The sequence below is a fragment of the Salmo salar genome, chromosome ssa05 (genome assembly GCF_905237065.1).
Source record: "Salmo salar chromosome ssa05, Ssal_v3.1, whole genome shotgun sequence".
Lineage (NCBI taxonomy): Eukaryota > Metazoa > Chordata > Actinopteri > Salmoniformes > Salmonidae > Salmo > Salmo salar.
The window spans coordinates 91,141,336-91,161,098 of NC_059446.1; the positions used below are offsets into that span (position 1 = coordinate 91,141,336).

The 19,763-nt window shown below is 46.4% G+C and overlaps 1 protein-coding gene across 3 annotated transcripts in view; it reads right to left on the bottom strand.

Annotated features, from left to right (window-relative positions):
* Nucleotides 1-19,763, bottom strand: part of LOC106606141 (RNA-binding motif, single-stranded-interacting protein 3) — a 219,507-nt gene that overhangs the window by 136,429 nt on the left and 63,315 nt on the right. The gene's annotated exons all lie outside the window — the stretch shown is intronic.

The window sequence follows — 19,763 nt, forward strand, 5'->3', positions numbered from 1 at the left end:
CATTTCAAACAGTCAGCAATAACGTAATGAATTCAGGGCCTGTGAAGTTATACCCAGGATAAATATAAGCCTTTCCACAACCACAATGGCCACTAATAATAATACTCGTATCAAAATAGGTTAACCTGCTGTTCTGGTAATAATCACTGATCTGACTTCAAGTCTTGTCTATGAAAATGTGCTTTTTGATACAAATTGAACCAGAACAATATATAATGTAAATGAACACCGGTCTCATTAACAATCTCTCAACGTGCTAGTTGAGTAGCCAGCTAATCTTCACAACAATCTCTCAACGTGCTAGTTGAGTAGCCAGCTAATCTTCACAACAATCTCTCAACGTGCTAGTTGAGTAGCCAGCTAATCTTCACAACAATCTCTCAACGTGCTAGTTGAGTAGCCAGCTAATCTTTACAACAATCTCTCAACGTGCTAGTTGAGTAGCCAGGTAATCTTTATATTTCAACTTTAGCCAACGTGGATCTATCTGCTAGTTAACAAGGCAGAACAGTGTAATTGTTGTGAACACACACCCTTCTGTCCATCTCTAATTGTTTGAACAGCACGCTAGTCTGACCCTGTCCCCTTTGTTGAGATGTTGAAATCAAATAACCTACTTTATTTCTCAGAATGAGAACCAGTTGCCAACAAGAACCAGTTGCCTTAAAATAATTGTGTTTTATGCTTATTGCACATTTATAAAACACAGACTAGACAGCTAGTATAACAGTATTTGGCTAAAATGTTACTAACAGTACACGGCCCAGCCCTAGGGTGTGGTTGGCACAAAGGAGAGAACCATGCAGAGACAGAGAGAGAGAGATGGGGAGAGAGAGAGAGAGAGAGAGAGAGAGAGAGAGAGAGAGAGAGAGAGAGAGAGAGAGAGAGAGAGAGAGAGAGAGAGAGAGAGAGAGTTAGAGAGAGAGAGATGGAGAGAGAGTTAGAGAAACAGAGAGAGTTAGAGAGAGAGAGATGGAGAGAGAGTTAGAGAAACAGAGAGAGTTAGAGAGAGAGAGATGGAGAGAGAGAGAGAAACAGAGGGAGTTGGAGAGAGAGAGAGCGGGAGAGAGAGCGGGAGAGAGAGAGAGAAACAGAGGGAGTTGGAGAGAGAAAGAGAGAGAGAGAGAGCGGGAGAAAGGGAGTGAAACAGAGGGAGGATAAAGCGCCTGTGGCAAAGTCCCTCCAGCCCCTCACCACCACACATACCCCAACCTGACCTTTCTCCAAATTTGACTGTCCATTTGGCAGTGTCCAGGTTTATTGAAACAGGGGGAGGGGGGGGCTGGTCCCTTCTATGAGGGCCAGCAGGGAGGGAGGGGGGGAGGGGGGGGCTGGTCCCTTCTATGAGGGCCAGCAGGGAGGGAGGGGGAGGGGGGGGACGGGGGCTGGTCCCTTCTATGAGGGCCAGCAGGGAGGGAGGGGGAGGGGGGGGGGGCTGGTCCCTTCTATGAGGGCCAGCAGGGAGGGGGGGGGTGGCTGGTCCCTTCTATGAGGGCCAGCAGGGAGGGGAGGGGGGGGGCTGGTCCCTTCTATGAGGGCCAGCAGGGAGGGGGGGGGTGGCTGGTCCCTTCTATGAGGGCCAGCAGGGAGGGGAGGGGGGGGGCTGGTCCCTTCTATGAGGGCCAGCAGGGAGGGGGGGGGCTGGTCCCTTCTATGAGGGCCAGCAGGGAGGGGGGGCTGGTCCCTTCTATGTGGGCCAGCAGGGAGGGGGGAGGGGGGTGGCTGGTCCCTTCTATGAGGGCCAGCAGGGAGGGGGGGAGCCTGGAGCTGGTCCCTTCTATGTGCATCAGACAACTGGTAGCTGGGAGTTGGTTAAAGTACACATAGATCGGGCCAGGCAGGGATAGGAGGGACTAAGGGACTAGAAAGGAACTAGGACCAGCCAGAGATAGGAGTGACTAAGGGCGAGGCTAGGACAGACAAGGATAGGAGGGACTAGAGGGACCAGACAGGGATAGACGGGACTAAGGCGGGGGCTGGTCCCTTCTATGAGGGCCAGCAGGGAGGGGGGGGGCTGGTCCCTTCTATGAGGGCCAGCAGGGGGGGGGGGGCTGGTCCCTTCTATGAGGGCCAGCAGGGAGGGGAGGGGGGGGCTGGTCCCTTCTATGAGGGCCAGCAGGGAGGGGGAGGGGGGGGCTGGTCCCTTCTATGAGGGCCAGCAGGGAGGGGAGGGGGGGGGCTGGTCCCTTCTATGAGGGCCAGCAGGGAGGGGGGGGTGGCTGGTCCCTTCTATGTGGGCCAGCAGGGAGGGGGGAGGGGGGTGGCTGGTCCCTTCTATGAGGGCCAGCAGGGAGGGGGGGAGCCTGGAGCTGGTCCCTTCTATGTGCATCAGACAACTGGTAGCTGGGAGTTGGTTAAAGTACACATAGATCTGGGACCAGGCAGGGATAGGAGGGACTAAGGGACTAGAACGGAACTAGGACCAGCCAGAGATAGGAGTGACTAAGGGACTAGAACGGAACTAGGACCAGACAGGGATAGGAGGGACTAAGGGACTAGAACGGAACTGGGACCATCCAGGGATAGACGGGACTAAGGCCACTGGCGTAACGTATTTTCTCAGGAACCCGCGCGAGGTCGGAGTTTGATACCGATCGCTGTCCATGGTGCTGAAATGACGACACGTCTGTGCGGCTGTACGCCTATCGATTCGATGATAGGCTATCTGTGGTGCCGAGGCGTATTATTGATTAAGCTAATGGATACATGTTTATTGACAGGCCTATTAGGTCATCACTTGCTCATGTTAAGCCTAACATTTCGCGAAGCTGCACACGGTGTCGCAGTGCTGCCATTTAGACTGCTGGCTGGAGGCTATAACGTATTACTGTGTTCAATAATTAAAGTTGGACATTCAAACCGATTGTAAAATAAACGCAACAGCATGCTAATCAGCTATCAGCTATATCACTAGTGATCACTGCACCTGTACATAGCCCATCTGTAAACAGCCCATCGATCTACCTCATCCCCATACTGTATTTATTTATTTATCTTGCTGCTTTGCACCCCAGTATCTCTACTTTGCACATTCATCTTCTGCACATCTACCATTCCAGTGTTTAATTGCTATATTGTAATTACTTCGCCACCACGGCCTATTTATTGCCTTAACTCCCTTTGTCACGTCCTGACCAGTAAAGGGGTTTATTTGTAATTAGTGTTTGGTCAGGACGTGGCAGGGGGCATTTCTTTTATATGGTTTTGAGTGTGTGTTTAGGTAGAGGGGCGTTTGATATATGTTTCCGGGGTTGTTGGTTTAGTTCTATGTTGTATAGTTCTATGTCTGTTTCTAGGGTGTGTATTTCTATGTTTAGTAATTGGGATTGGGGCCTTCAATTGGAGGCAGCTGGTTATCGTTGCCTCTGATTGAAGGTCCTATAATTAGGAGTATGTTTGTTTTGGGAATTGTGGGAGGTTGTTTTGCACTGCTAGGGTTAGCCTGCAAACTGTTATGTTGTCGTCCGGTTTCTTGTTTTTTGTGAAGTGTTCGTGGTTATTTAAAAATAAACGTCAAAATGAGCACTCAACCCGCTGCGCCTTGGTCCAATTCATACGACGGCCGTTACACCCTCATCTCACCTCATTTGCACTCACTGTATATAGACCTTTTGTTCTACTGTATTATTGACTGTATGTTTGTTTTACTCCATGTGTAACTCTGTGTATGTGTCGAATTGCTTTGCTTTATCTTGGCCAGGTCGCAATTGTAAATGAGAACTTGTTCTCAACTTGCCTACCTGGTTAAATAAAGGACTTGTTCTCAACTAGTCTACCTGGTTAAATAAAGGACTTGTTCTCAACTAGTCTACCTGGTTAAATAAAGGACTTGTTCTCAACTAGTCTACCTGGTTAAATAAAGGTGAAATAAAAATATATATATATGAATATACAGCTACCTGAACCTGCATGACATGAGCCATCCTCACCCTCTCTCCCAGCTCAGATAGAATGGTGTTGTGTAAAACCAGTCTATTAATGCTAAATAATACAGTCAGTCCACCTTCAAAACACCAGCTTAGTAGGGATTGTTTCATTATGCAGTGTACTATCTATAGCTATATATCCTTTTTAAAAACATAAATCAAATAGCCTAACAATGAAGAAGCAAGTAGTCAGCATGAAGATAAATCCAGCCACTATTTATTGTTGAACTCAGCAGGGTTTTGTCTGGCTAATAGCCTAAACAATGAGCTGCAGTTTTCAAGGTGAATTCAATTAAATCAAATTAAATCCAACTTGAGAGACTCCCCTGCTGTCCTGAAGTCCATTTTTGTTTGCAAATATTTTCACCAAGGCTTTGAGGTCCAGGTTATGGGCCTGACTGTTTTCACCAAGGCCTGGAGGTCCAGGTTGTGGGCCTGACTGTTTCCACCAAGGCCTGGAGGTCCAGGCTGTGGGACTGACTGTTTCCACCAAGGCCTGGAGGTCCAGGTTGTGGGCCTGACTGTTTCCACCAAGGCCTGGAGGTCCAGGTTGTGGGCCTGACTGTTTCCACCAAGGCCTGGAGGTCCAGGTTGTGGGCCTGACTGTTTTCACCAAGGCCTGGAGGTCCAGGTTGTGGGCCTGACTGTTTTCACCAAGGCCTGGAGGTCCAGGTTGTGGGCCTGACTGTTTTCACCAAGGCCTGGAGGTCCAGACTGTGGGCTTAACTGTTTTCACCAAGGCCTGGAGGTCCAGGTTATGGGCCTGACTGTTTCCACCAAGGCGTTGAGGTCCAGGTTGTGGGCCTGACTGTTTCCACCAAGGCCTGGAGGTTTTCTATACTGACTATTGCCAACCCAGACAGTCTTTCCAGACATTATGCATTATAGGTCCATTGCGCTGCACAGGATATAAACGTAGTCTTGAATGATGCATACCAACGTATACCAGAGAGATAAGGGACTGTTGATATTGTAACCACATAACTCATACGCTGGTTCACCACTATCAACAAAATCACAAAACAACTTTTTGTTCAAGCCCTCAACAAAATGTTGTCTGTTAAAGATGATCATTTGTTTGCATCTGGTAATGTATTGTCTGTCCAGTATCCAGACGACCTGTTCCCAGATCATCCTACACGGTTCATCTCTTCCTGGAACGTGTTGAGGACAGTATCCAGACGACCTGTTCCCAGATCATCCTATACGGTTCATCTCTTCCTGGAACGTGTTGAGGACAGTATCCAGACGACCTGTTCCCAGATCATCCTATACGGTTCATCTCTTCCTGGAACGTGCTGAGGACAGTATCCAGACGACCTGTTCCCAGAACTTCCTATACGGTTCATCTCTTCCTGGAACGTGTTGAGGCCAACAGTTAAGGAGAACGAGAGGCTCAATTAAAGATATTAAAGAACTGTCACGACGGTTGAAAGGAGAGGACCAAGGTGCAGCGTGGTGAGCATACATATTATTTTCATTAGAAAAGACGCGGGAACAAAACAATAAACACTACCCAACAAACCGTGAAGCTAAAGGCTACGTGCCCTAAACAAAGTCAACTTGTCACGTCCTGGCCAGTATATAAGGTTAATTGTTTTGTAGTTTGGTCAGGGCGTGGCAGGGGGTATTTGTTTTATGTGGTTCGGGGTGGTGTGTTTGTGTAAAGGGTGTTTGATTTAGTAATTCCGGGTTTTGGTTTATGTTTAGTTAATTCTATGGTTAGTCTAGGTTGTGTGTTTCTATGTTTGGTTGATTGGGGTTGGGACTCTCAGTTGAAGGCAGGTGTTGTCTATCTGCCTTTGATTGAGAGTTCCATATATTAGGGTGTGTTTGTATGTGTGATTGGTGGGTGATTATTCTGTGTATAGCCTTGTGCCTTACCAGACTGTTTTTGTTGATCGTTCGTGTTTTTTTGTTATTTTGTATGTTCGTTTTGAAAGATAATTAAAAATCAAGATGAGCATTCACGTACCTGCTGCGTTTTGGTCCTCATTCACCGACAACAACCGTGATAGAATCACCCACCACCAAAGGACCAAGCAGCAGAGGAAGGAGCAGACGGAGTTCGAGTTGGACTGGCGGGAGAAGTGGACTTGGGAGGAAGTTCTGGACGGGGCCGGACCCTGGCATCAGGCTGGGGATTATCGACGCCCGCAGGGGGAAATTGAGGCAGCCAAGGCAGAGAGGCGGTGGTACGAGGCCAAGTACGCGCTGAAGGAGAAGCACGAGAGGCACCCCCAAGAAAATTTTTTGGGGGGGCACACGGGTAGTTTGGCTAGGCGTAAGAAGAGCCGGAAGCCAGCTACTCGTGGTTATATGGAGGAGCGTATGGGGTGGAGAGCGCTATGTTTCGCTGAGGAGCGCACTATCTCACCCATACGCACGCACAGTCCGGTGCGCGTTATTCCAGCCCCTCGCAGGTGCCGTGCTAGAGCGGGCATCCAGCCTGGTAGGAGGATGCCTGCGCAGCGCATCTGGTCGCCGGTACGCCTCCGAGGACCAGGCTACCCAACTCCCGCTCTACGCACGGCTACCATCAGGCCCCTGCACAGCCCAGTCTGCCCTGTACGAGCACCCCGCTCGTACAGGGCTACTAGTTCCATCCAGCCAAGGCGGGTTGTGCAGGAGGTAAGATCTAGACCGGCTGTGCGCCTCCATAGCCCTGGGTTTCCAGCTCCTGTCTCTCGTGCGGACCCGGAAGTGCGTCAACCCAGTCCGACTCGTCCTGTTCCCGCTCCCCGCACTAGCCTGGAGGTGCGTGTACATAATCTGGTAATCCCAGTACCAGCACCACGCACCAGGCTACAAGTGCGTCAACCCTGCCTCGCCAGTCAACAGTCTTCATCAGAGCTGCCCGCCAGTCAACAGTCATCATCAGAGCTGCCCGCCAGTCAACAGTCATCGTCAGAGCTGCCCGCCAGTCAACAGTCATCGTCAGAGCTGCCCGCCAGTCAACAGTCATCGTCAGAGCTGCCCGCCAGTCAACAGTCATCGTCAGAGCTGCCCGCCAGTCAACAGTCATCGTCAGAGCTGCCCGCCAGTCAACAGTCATCGTCAGAGCTGCCCGCCAGTCAACAGTCATCGTCAGAGCTGCCCGCCAGTCAACAGTCATCGTCAGAGCTGCCCGCCAGTCAACAGTCATCGTCAGAGCTGCCCGCCAGTCAACAGTCATCGTCAGAGCTGCCCGCCAGTCAACAGTCGTCAGAGCTGCCCGCCAGTCAACAGTCGCCAGAGAGGTCAGACTGCGCTGAACTGCCGGAGTGGTCAGACTGCGCTGAACTGCCGGAGTGGCCAGACTGCGCTGAACTGCCGGAGTGGCCAGACTGCGCTGAACTGCCGGAGTGGCCAGACTGCGCTGAACTGCCGGAGTGGCCAGACTGCGCTGAACTGCCGGAGTGGCCAGACTGCGCTGAACTGCCGGAGTGGCCAGACTGCGCTGAACTGCCGGAGTGGCCAGACTGCGCTGAACTGCCGGAGTGGCCAGACTGCGCTGAACTGCCGGAGTGGCCAGACTGCGCTGAACTGCCGGAGTGGCCAGACTGCGCTGAACTGCCGGAGTGGCCAGACTGCCCTGAACTGCCGGAGTGGCCAGACTGCGCTGAACTGCCGGAGTGGCCAGACTGCGCTGAACTGCCGGAGTGGCCAGACTGCCCTGAACTGCCGGAGTGGCCAGACTGCCCTGAACTGCCGGAGTGGCCAGACTGCCCTGAACTGCCGGAGTGGCCAGACTGCCCTGAACTGCCGGAGTGGCCAGACTGCCCTGAACTGCCGGAGTGGCCAGACTGCCCTGAACTGCCGGAGTGGCCAGACTGCCCTGAACTGCCGGAGTGGCCAGACTGCCCTGAACTGCCGGAGTGGCCAGACTGCCCTGAACTGCCGGAGTGGCCAGACTGCCCTGAACTGCCGGAGTGGCCAGACTGCCCTGAACTGCCGGAGTGGCCAGACTGCCCTGAACTGCCGGAGTGGCCAGACTGCCCTGAACTGCCGGAGTGGCCCGAATTGCCAGACTGCCCAGACTGTCCCGAATTGCCAGACTGCCCAGACTGTCCCGAATTGCCAGACTGCCCAGACTGTCCCGAATTGCCAGACTGCCCAGACTGTCCCGAATTGCCAAGGAGGGAAAAAGGGCTACCTAAGTATGGTTCCCAATCAGAGACAGCGATAGACAGCTGTCCCTGATTGAGAACCATACCTGGCCAAAACATAGAAAATAAAGAACATAGAAAAAGGAACATAGAATGCCCACCTTAGTCACACCCTGGCCTACCCAAAATAGAGAATAAAAAAACTCTATGGCCAGGGCGTGACAAGAACTGCTGTATTTGAAGCACTTCTCCCTTCTGCCCAGTTTCCCTGATGTTGCTATGGTAATCAAGCTGTTTTTACCATCCTGTAGCTGTTGCTTCTGCTGAGAGAGGTTTTTTAACTGAAATTCATGAAGAACTACCTGAGAAGCATTAGGTTCTCGGTCTGATATGTTGTTTTGAACAGTCAGCTCAGGTCCTTTTGTTGTAACCTCGACCCCATTTCCTCTTATACTTTCAAATCACTATATTTTTGTCTTGTTCATTTTTTTTTTCAATCCTGAAGCCAAACCCTTAGCTTCCTAGTACATGTGGAAATGAAACATGTTTAGGAATGACTTTTTGGAGGGTTACTGTCAAAAGGATTTATTACATTTAAAAACAAATTGACATTGATGACAGGCGCATGGGCCCCCAAAGCTTGCGGCTCGCCCGCCTTGTGTTACGTCAGTGAGTAAGGGTCTGGAAAGGAACTGGTGGAGAGACAAGCGGATGGGATAGGGGTGGCTGGCTGACTGGGAGGAGTGTCTACTCTCTTCTCCTCTACACAGGAAAAGGAGGGGTGTCAGAGAGAGGTCACCAACACAGCTATGATACTACAGTACGCAGCACGAACCATTACACACAGCCTACTACCCACTCAGTATAAACCATAACATGGCTTCACAGATCCTACTACCCACTCAGTATAAACCATAACATGGCTTCACAGATCCTACTACCTACTCAGTATAAACCATAACATGGCTTCACAGATCCTACTACCTACTCAGTATAAACCATAACATGGCTTCACAGATCCTACTACCTACTCAGTATAAACCATAACATGGCTTCACAGATCCTACTACCTACTCAGTATAAACCATAACATGGCTTCACAGATCCTACTACCTACTCAGTATAAACCATAACATGGCTTCACAGATCCTACTACCTACTCAGTATAAACCATAACATGGCTTCACAGATCCTACTACCTACTCAGTATACAGTGGGGCAAAAAAGTATTTAGTCAGCCACCAATTGTGCAAGTTCTCCCACTTAAAAAGATGAGAGAGGCCTGTAATTTTCATCATAGGTACACGTCAACTATGACAGACAAAAGGAGGTAAAAAAATCCAGAAAATCACATTGTAGGATTTTTTATGAATTTATTTGCAAATTATGGTGGAAAATAAGTATTTGGTCACCTACAAACAAGCAAGATTTCTGGCTCTCACAGACCTGTAACTTCTTCTTTAAGAGGCTCCTCTGTCCTCCACTCGTTACCTGTATTAATGGCACCTGTTTGAACTTGTTATCAGTATAAAAGACACCTGTCCACAACCTCAAACAGTCACACTCCAAACTCCACTATGGCCAAGACCAAAGAGCTGTCAAAGGACACTAGAAACAAAATTGTAGACCTGCACCAGGCTGGGAAGACTGAATCTGCAATAGGTAAGCAGCTTGGTTTGAAGAAATCAACTGTGGGAGCAATTATTAGGAAATGGAAGACATACAAGACCACTGATAATCTCCCTCGATCTGGGGCTCCACGCAAGATCTCACCCCGTGGGGTCAAAATGATCACAAGAACGGTGAGCAAAAATCCCAGAACCACACGGGGGGACCTAGTGAATGACCTGCAGAGAGCTGGGACCAAAGTAACAAAGCCTACCATCAGTAACACACTACGCCGCCAGGGACTCAAATCCTGCAGTGCCAGACGTGTCCCCCTGCTTAAGCCAGTACATGTCCAGGCCCATCTGAAGTTTGCTAGAGAGCATTTGGATGATCCAGAAGAGGATTGGGAGAATGTCATATGGTTAGATGAAACCAAAATAGAAATGTTTGGTAAAAACTCAACTCGTCGTGTTTGGAGGACAAAGAATGCTGAGTTGCATCCAAAGAACACCATACCTACTGTGAAGCATGGGGGTGGAAACATCATGCTTTGGGGCTGTTTTTCTGCAAAGGGACCAGGATGACTGATCCATGTAAAGGAAAGAATGAATGGGTCCATGTATCGTGAGATTTTGAGTGAAAACCTCCTTCCATCAGCAAGGGCATTGAAGATGAAACGTGGCTGGGTCTTTCAGCATGACAATGATCCCAAACACACCGCCCGGGCAATGAAGGAGTGGCTTCGTAAGAAGCATTTCAAGGTCCTGGAGTGGCCTAGCCAGTCTCCAGATCTTAACCCCATAGAAAATCTTTGGTGGGAGTTGAAAGTCCGTGTTGCCCAGCGACAGCCCCAAAACATCACTGCTCTAGAGGAGATCTGCATGGAGGAATGGGCCAAAATACCGCCAACAGTGTGTGAAAATCTTGTGAAGACTTACAGAAAACGTTTGACCTGTGTCATTGCCAACAAAGGGTATATAACAAAGTATTGAGATAAACTTTTGTTATTGACCAAATACTTATTTTCCACCATAATTTGCAAATAAATTCATTAAAAATCCTATAATGTGATTTTCTGGATTTTTTTTCTCATTTTGTCTGTCATAGTTGAAGTGTACCTGTGATGAAAATTACAGGCCTCTCTCATCTTTTGAAGTGGGAAAACTTGCACAATTGGTGGCTGACTAAATACTTTTTTGCCCCACTGTAAACCATAACATGGCTTCACAGATCCTACTACCCACTCAGTATAAACCATAACATGGCTTCACAGATCCTACTACCTACTCAGTATAAACCATAACATGGCTTCACAGATCCTACTACCCACTCAGTATAAACCATAACATGGCTTCACAGATCCTACTACCTACTCAGTATAAACCATAACATGGCTTCACAGATCCTACTACCTACTCAGTATAAACCATAACATGGCTTCACAGATCCTACTACCTACTCAGTATAAACCATAACATGGCTTCACAGAGCCTACTACCTACTCAGTATAAACCATAACATGGCTTCACAGATCCTACTACCCACTCAGTATAAACCATAACATGGCTTCACAGATCCTACTACCCACTCAGTATAAACCATAACATGGCTTCACAGAGCCTACTACCTACTCAGTATAAACCATAACATGGCTTCACAGATCCTACTACCTACTCAGTATAAACCATAACATGGCTTCACAGATCCTACTACCTACTCAGTATAAACCATAACATGGCTTCACAGATCCTACTACCTACTCAGTATAAACCATAACATGGCTTCACAGAGCCTACTACCTACTCAGTATAAACCATAACATGGCTTCACAGATCCTACTACCTACTCATAATAAACCGTAACATGGCTTCACAGATCCTACTACCTACTCAGTATAAACCGTAACATGGCTTCACATAGCCTACTACCTACTCAGTATAAACCATAACATGGCTTCACAGAGTCTACTACCCACTCACTACTATACAGAAGGCTTTCTTCACAGAACCAGCCAGCCAACCAGTCTCTTATAAGAACCAGCCAGCCAGTCTCTTATAATAACCTGCCAGCCAGCCAGTCTCTTATAATAACCAGCCAGCCAGTCTCTTATAATAACCAGCCAGCCAGCCTCTTATAATAACCAGCCAGCCAGAGAGCCAGTCTCATAAAATAACCAGCCAGCCAGTCTCTTATAATAACCAGCCAGCCAGCCAGTCTCTTATAATAACCAGCCAGCTAGTCTCTTATAATAACCAGCCAGCCAGTCTCATATAATAACCAGCCAGCCAGTCTCTTATAATAACCAGTCAGCCAGACTCTTATTATAACCAGCCAGCCAGAGAGCCAGTCTCATAAAATAACCACCCAGCCAGTCTATTATAATAACCAGCTAGCTAGTCTCATAATAACCAGCCAGCCAGTCTCTTATAATAGCCAGCCAGCTTGTCTCTTATAATAAAAAGCCAGACAGCCAGTCTATTATAATAACCAGCCAGCCAGTCTCTTATAATAACCAGCCAGCCAGTCTCTTATAATAACCAGCCAGCCAGTCTCTTATAATAACCAGCCAGCCAGTCTCTTATAATAACCAGCCAGCCTGCCAGTCTCTTATAATAACCAGCCAGCCTGCCAGTCTCGTATAATATCCAGCCAGCCTACCAATCTCTTATAAGAACCAGCCAGCCAGTCTCTTATAATAACCAGCCAGCCAGCCAATCTCGTATAATAACCAGCCAGCCAGCCAAACCTCGTATAATAACCAGCCAGCCAGCCAGTCTTATAATAACCAGCCATCCAGTCTCTTATAATAACCAGCCAGCCAGTCTCTTATTATAACCAGCCAGCAAGCCAGACTTAAATAACCAGCAAGCCAGTCTCATAATAACCAGCCAGCCAGCCAGTCTCTTATAATAACCAGCCAGCCATTCTTATAATAATCAGCCAGCCAGTCTTATAATAACCAGCCATATAACACCTTTTCTAGATTTCACTCCTCCAGCAAGTCCAACTACAATGTAGAATAAAGTAGCCATATCATCTGTGAATTAGAATAGTAGTCATGTAGCTGGATTTCTATGGAGTCAGCAGTTCACACAAACAGACACTAAACTAGCTGCTAGTTCACAGGGAGATGGAGGAGAAAACACCAACACACGGGGTCATGCTACGTAGTATCATAGCTGCTAGTTCACAGAGAGATGGAGGAGAAAACACCAACACACTGGGTCAGGCTACGTAGTATCATAGCTGCTAGTTCACAGAGAGATGGAGGAGAAAACACCAACACACTGGGTCATGCTACGTAGTATCATAGCTGTGTAGTTACAGTTTGAGATGGAGGAGCAGTGATATGGAGAACATTTCAGACAGGGTTCAAAAGAACCAGAGTTTTGCCATCATTAGTTTTTTGCCATCACTGATAGCCTGCCACACTATACAACACATTTATTAAACATAAAAATGAGTCAGGGGTGGAAATCCCGGGGGGGACGGGGGACACGACCCCCCCCCCATCCTGGGAAAAATATGATTTGTCCACCCCAATATATCACTGTAAACATAAATGTAATTTAAATAATATAAAAAATACGCAATGAAAGCAATTGTGCTGATCATAGACACTTAATAGCTCGTTTTTAAGTTTCAAAAGATTGCAACCCCCCCACCCTTTGCCTCACAATGGTTTGATCCACTGCCAGTTCCTTAGTTGGCAAGGTAACAGAGGGGTCGTATCTACTGTCTGAAAGGCACTCAATGCACGTGACTGACATGAGGTTAATCCAGTCAATCGCGCCATAGCAATGTTTTGTTTTATGTTGGCAGGGTTCACACACACACTAGCTGAATATGCAGAGCTAGCGCACAAATATGAACTATTAAGCTAGCTAGTACCTATTCCATTTATGTGGTGTCGTCAAAGATGGAATCTTTGCTATCGTCAATTTATTCCAAGATCAGCATGCAGATGATGTAAGTTAGTGCTTCAAAGTCCCTGTGATAAGGTTAGCGATAAACTGAAGTCCAAACTGAACAGAACTACACTCTCTTCTACCATTGTCTTAAATATATTTAATGGTCTCGTTGCAAAAGCTAAATTGTCGCAAGGGAACTTTTATTTCTTTATTTTATTTCACCTTTATTTAACCCGGGTAGCAAAGATTATAGCAAACACCACTGAAACGGAATTGGTGCTCGCTAGCTTTGCAAATTCAGCTATTGTTGGAAGCCAGCCAATATGAAACAAACTATTAAAATTACAAAAGGTTGCAGCATATGTTGTGTAAATGGTGAACTCATACAGCTGTCAACTCTTGTCACTGCAATCCGTTTCACATTTGCTAGCTACCTTTTAGATCGAAGCCCAAATAGAATGATAGAAGATAAGATGAAAGAAGCCCATCTCCTACTGTAAATAACCTACACACTATGTGTGTGTGTAGCCAGCCAGCCAGCCAGCCAGGGAGAAAAATGGCAGAAAAATAAAAAAGACGGACATCAGAGTATTATTCAGTACACCAAAACGTAAAGTAAGAACCCTAGTAGCCTAATATCTCAAAGACTAGTTGATAAAATGTTCATAAGAAAGAAATGAAATTCTAAATGGAAATGTTTCACAATGATGTCATTAGGCAGAGCAGGCAACAGATGTCTGTGACAGCAGAGTTGGGGACAGATATGCAGGGACAGACTGGCAGAGACAGGGAGTCTCAGGTAAGTTTGTTGAGTCTTTGTTTGGCAACATTATGAAAGGTTCTCAATTTTTTTGACTTGTAAAATGGGAACATAATTGGAAAATGCCATGGATACCCCCACTCTCAACTTAAACTGGTGACTGAACTAAGATTTGTTAAAGGCAATGGTATTGCTGTTGTGATTAGTTGTGTAGTTTTGGGTACCGGTAGTTAGGAGTACGGCAAACACCTTATTTCTTTGGTTCCTCAATATACATTTACCATATTACAATGTAGGCTAAGTGTTACAGCACTACTTTTGGTGTCCCCCTCAGGAATTGCTCTTGAGAAAATGTCATGTAATTGTCCCCTCCAAAGTTGATATCAGATTTTCGCCCCTGGAATGAGTGTGAGTTTTTGTCACAACCCGGCTTGTGGGAAGTGACAAAGAGCTCTTATAGGACCAGGGCACAAATAATAATATAATAATAAATCATTTTGCTCTTTATTTAACCATCTTACATATAAAACCGAATGTGTTCATCGAAAATTGTGAGTAACTCACCACAGGTTAATGAGAAAGGTGTGCTTGAAAGGATGCACATAACTCTGCAATGTTGGGTTGTATTGGAGAGAGTCTCAGTCTTAAATTATTTTCCACACACAGTCTGTGCCTGTATTTAGTTTTCATGCTTGTGAGGGCTAAGAATCTACTCTCACTTAGGTACATGGTTGCAAAGGGCATCAGTGTCTTAACAGCATGATTTGCCAAGGCAGGATACTCTGAGCGCAGCCCAATCCAGAAATATGGCAGTGGCTTCTGATTAAATGCAATTTTCATAGAACCGCTTGTTGCAATTTCGATGAGGCTCTCTTGTTCAGATATCGGTAAGTGGACTGGAGGCAGGGCATGAAAGGGACAACGAATCCAGTTGTTTGTGTCATCCGTTTCGGGAAAGTACCTGCATAATTGCGCACCCAACTCACTCAGGTGCTTCACTATATCACATTGGACATTGTCTGTAAGCTCGAGTTCATTTGCACAAAACAAAAATCAAACAATGATGGAAAGACCTGTGTGTTGTCCTTGTTAATGCAGACAGAGAAGAGTTACATCTTCTTAATCATAGCCTCAGTTTTGTCCCGCACATTGAATATAGTTGCAGAGAGTCCCTGTAATCCTAGATTCAGATCATTCAGGCCAGAAAAACATCACCCAGATTGGCCAGTCGTGTCCAGAAACTCGTCATCATGCAAGCGGTCAGACAAGTGAAAATTATGGTCAGTAAAGAAAACTTTAAGCTAGTCTCTCAATTCAAAAAAACGTGTCAATACTTTGCCTCTTGATAACCAGCGCACTTCTGTACGCTGTAAAATAGTTACATGGTCGCTGCCCATATCATTGCATAGTGCAGTAAATACACAAGAGTTCAGGGGCCTTGCTTTAACAAAGTTAACCAATGTCTTTCAAGCCGTCAGGCATTCCCTTAGCAGCAAGAGCCTCTCGGTGGATGCTGCAGTGGACCCAAGAGGTGTCGGGAGCAACTGCTTGAACGCGCATTACCACTCCACTATGTCTCCCTGTCATGGCTTTTACACCATCAGTACAGACACCAACACATCTTGACCACCAAAGTCCAATTGACGTCACAAAGCTGTCCACTACCTTAAAAATATTCTCTCCTTTTGTCCTGGTTTCCAGTGGTTTGCAGAAGAGGATGTCTTCCATATTTGACCCCCCATAAACGTAACGGACATATACCAGGAGCTGTGCCAGGCCGGCCACGCCTGTTAACTCATCCAGCTGTAACGCATATAATTCACTGGCTTGTATGTGAAGCGGTAATTGTTTCAAAACATCTCCTGCCATGTCATAGATGCGTCGTGAAACAGTGTTGTTTGATGAAGTCATTGTCTGTATAGTTTTTTTGGCTTTTTCCCCGAGCAGCCATATCCGCAGCAGCACGAAGAAATAAGTCCTCCACAATACTATGGGGCTTGCCTGTCCTAGCCACTCGGTAGCTCACCATATAAGATGCTTCTAGCTCCTTCTTATTAATGGTATCTGTTGCTTTTATACATGTCTTACTACTCGAAAGTCGTCTTAATTCTCGCTCCAAAAACTCCCGTGGTTTATTTTTTAAATTGGCATGTTTTGTTTCTTAATATCTGTGCAAGAGTGAAGGTTTCATCGAGTTGTGACATAGTACTTTTACACATATAACACACTGTGGCTGAGGAAAGGCACTACTCCCAATATAAGTGAACCCCAAATCAATGTAGTTCTCATCATATTTGCGCCTCTTCGATGGTCCACCGTCCCTGTCTGTTGTTCATTGCTTTCCCGGTTAAGAAGTAGCTCTTCGGCTGCATCAGATTCACAATTGTCAACAACAAACGTAGAATTATTGATGCTAGCATTGAATGTGCTCCTGGAAGCAGAACAACTTGTGTCGCTGACAGGTGCAGGTGTAGTACTGCTGGTAGTAGCAGGTGTAGTACTGATGGTAGTAGCAGGTGTAGTACTGATGGTAGTAGCAGGTGTAGTACTGCTGGTAGTAGCAGTTGTAGTACTGCTGGTAGTAGCAGGTGTAGTACTGATGGTAGTAGCAGGTGTAGTACTGCTGGTAGTAGCAGGTGTAGTACTGCTGGTAGTAGCAGGTGTAGTACTGCTGGTAGTAGCAGGTGTAGTACTGCTGGTAGTAGCAGGTGTAGTACTGCTGGTAGTAGCAGGTGTAGTACTGCTGGTAGTAGCAGGTGTAGTACTGCTGGTAGTAGCAGGTGTAGTACTGCTGGTAGTAGCAGGTGTAGTACTGATGGTAGTAGCAGGTGTAGTACTGCTGGTAGTAGCATGTGTAGTACTGCTGGTAGTAGCAGGTGTAGTACTGCTGGTAGTAGCAGGTGTAGTACTGCTGGTAGTAGCAGGTGTAGTACTGCTGGTAGTAGCAGGTGTAGTACTGCTGGTAGTAGCAGGTGTAGTACTGATGGTAGTAGCAGGTGTAGTACTGATGGTAGTAGCAGGTGTAGTACTGCTGGTAGTAGCAGGTGTAGTACTGCTGGTAGTAGCAGGTGTAGTACTGCTGGTAGTAGCAGCACTAGCAGTAGAGCTGGTATGTGTCTCTATGCACCCGGGCCTTACTTTTTTTAACCATTTATCCATTTTCGCGCAAACAGACTGAGCAGCAGCTACATACGGACCGTTAGTGGAATTCCCGCGAGAGAGTAACGGTTGATGTGATTGGATGTTCATTATTTGACTAGGCTACCTGTATTTCACATTGTGTTGTTATTTCGCTGAACACCAGATGGTTGAATTTTGTTTTTGCCAGTGAAACCAGGCTACTCAGGCGAGAAGAAAACTTCACCCAAATGTAGAGCCCCGTTGGAAAATATAAAAGGACTGTTTTTTTATAACTTAAAAAAAGATATACATTTTTATTTGGCATACCGCCGACTGCATTGCACGTACCCCTGCCTACCCCAGTTTGGGAATACCTGATCTACACTGATTGACGTGGAATTAACAAGTGACATCAATAAGCGATCATAGCTTTCACCTGGATTCACCTGGATTCACCTGGTCAGTCCAGTCAGTGTAGGTAGTACATAAAGTAATGACCTGTTATATCCAGATCATAGCTTTCCCCTGGATTCACCTGGATTCACCTGGATTCACCTGGTCAGTCCAGTCAGTGTAGGTAGTACATAAAGTAATGACCTGTTATATCCAGATCATAGCTTTCACCTGGATTCACCTGGTCGGTCCAGTCAGTGTAGGTAGTACATAAAGTAATGACCTGTTATATCCAGATCATAGCTTTCACCTGGATTCACCTGGTCAGTCCAGTCAGTGTAGGTAGTACATAAAGTAATGACCTGTTATATCCAGATCATAGCTTTCACCTGGATTCACCTGGTCAGTCCAGTCAGTGTACGTAGTACATAAAGTAATGACCTGTTATATCCAGATCATAGCTTTCACCTGGATTCACCTGGTCAGTCCAGTCAGTGTAGGTAGTACATAAAGTAATGACCTGTTATATCCAGATCATAGCTTTCACCTGGATTCACCTGGTCAGTCCAGTCAGTGTAGGTAGTACATAAAGTAATGACCTGTTATATCCAGATCATAGCTTTCACCTGGATTCACCTGGTCAGTCCAGTCAGTGTAGGTAGTACATAAAGTAATGACCTGTTATATCCAGATCATAGCTTTCACCTGGATTCACCTGGTCGGTCCAGTCAGTGTAGGTAGTACATAAAGTAATGACCTGTTATATCCAGATCATAGCTTTCACCTGGATTCACCTGGTCGGTCCAGTCAGTGTAGGTAGTACATAAAGTAATGACCTGTTATATCCAGATCATAGCTTTCACCTGGATTCACCTGGTCGGTCCAGTCAGTGTAGGTAGTACATAAAGTAATGACCTGTTATATCCAGATCATAGCTTTCACCTGGATTCACCTGGTCGGTCCAGTCAGTGTAGGTAGTACATAAAGTAATGACCTGTTATATCCAGATCATAGCTTTCACCTGGATTCACCTGGTCGGTCCAGTCAGTGTAGGTAGTACATAAAGTAATGACCTGTTATATCCAGATCATAGCTTTCACCTGGATTCACCTGGTCAGTCCAGTCAGTGTAGGTAGTACATAAAGTAATGACCTGTTATATCCAGATCATAGCTTTCACCTGGATTCACCTGGTCAGTCCAGTCAGTGTAGGTAGTACATAAAGTAATGACCTGTTATATCCAGATCATAGCTTTCACCTGGATTCACCTGGTCAGTCCAGTCAGTGTAGGTAGTACATAAAGTAATGACCTGTTATATCCAGATCATAGCTTTCACCTGGATTCACCTGGTCAGTCCAGTCAGTGTAGGTAGTACATAAAGTAATGACCTGTTATATCCAGATCATAGCTTTCACCTGGATTCACCTGGTCAGTCCAGTCAGTGTAGGTAGTACATAAAGTAATGACCTGTTATATCCAGATCATAGCTTTCACCTGGATTCACCTGGTCAGTCCAGTCAGTGTAGGTAGTACATAAAGTAATGACCTGTTATATCCAGATCATAGCTTTCACCTGGATTCACCTGGTCAGTCCAGTCAGTGTAGGTAGTACATAAAGTAATGACCTGTTATATCCAGATCATAGCTTTCACCTGGATTCACCTGGTCAGTCCAGTCAGTGTAGGTAGTACATAAAGTAATGACCTGTTATATCCAGATCATAGCTTTCACCTGGATTCACCTGGTCAGTCCAGTCAGTGTAGGTAGTACATAAAGTAATGACCTGTTATATCCAGATCATAGCTTTCACCTGGATTCACCTGGTCAGTCCAGTCAGTGTAGGTAGTACATAAAGTAATGACCTGTTATATCCAGATCATAGCTTTCACCTGGATTCACCTGGTCAGTCCAGTCAGTGTAGGTAGTACATAAAGTAATGACCTGTTATATCCAGAT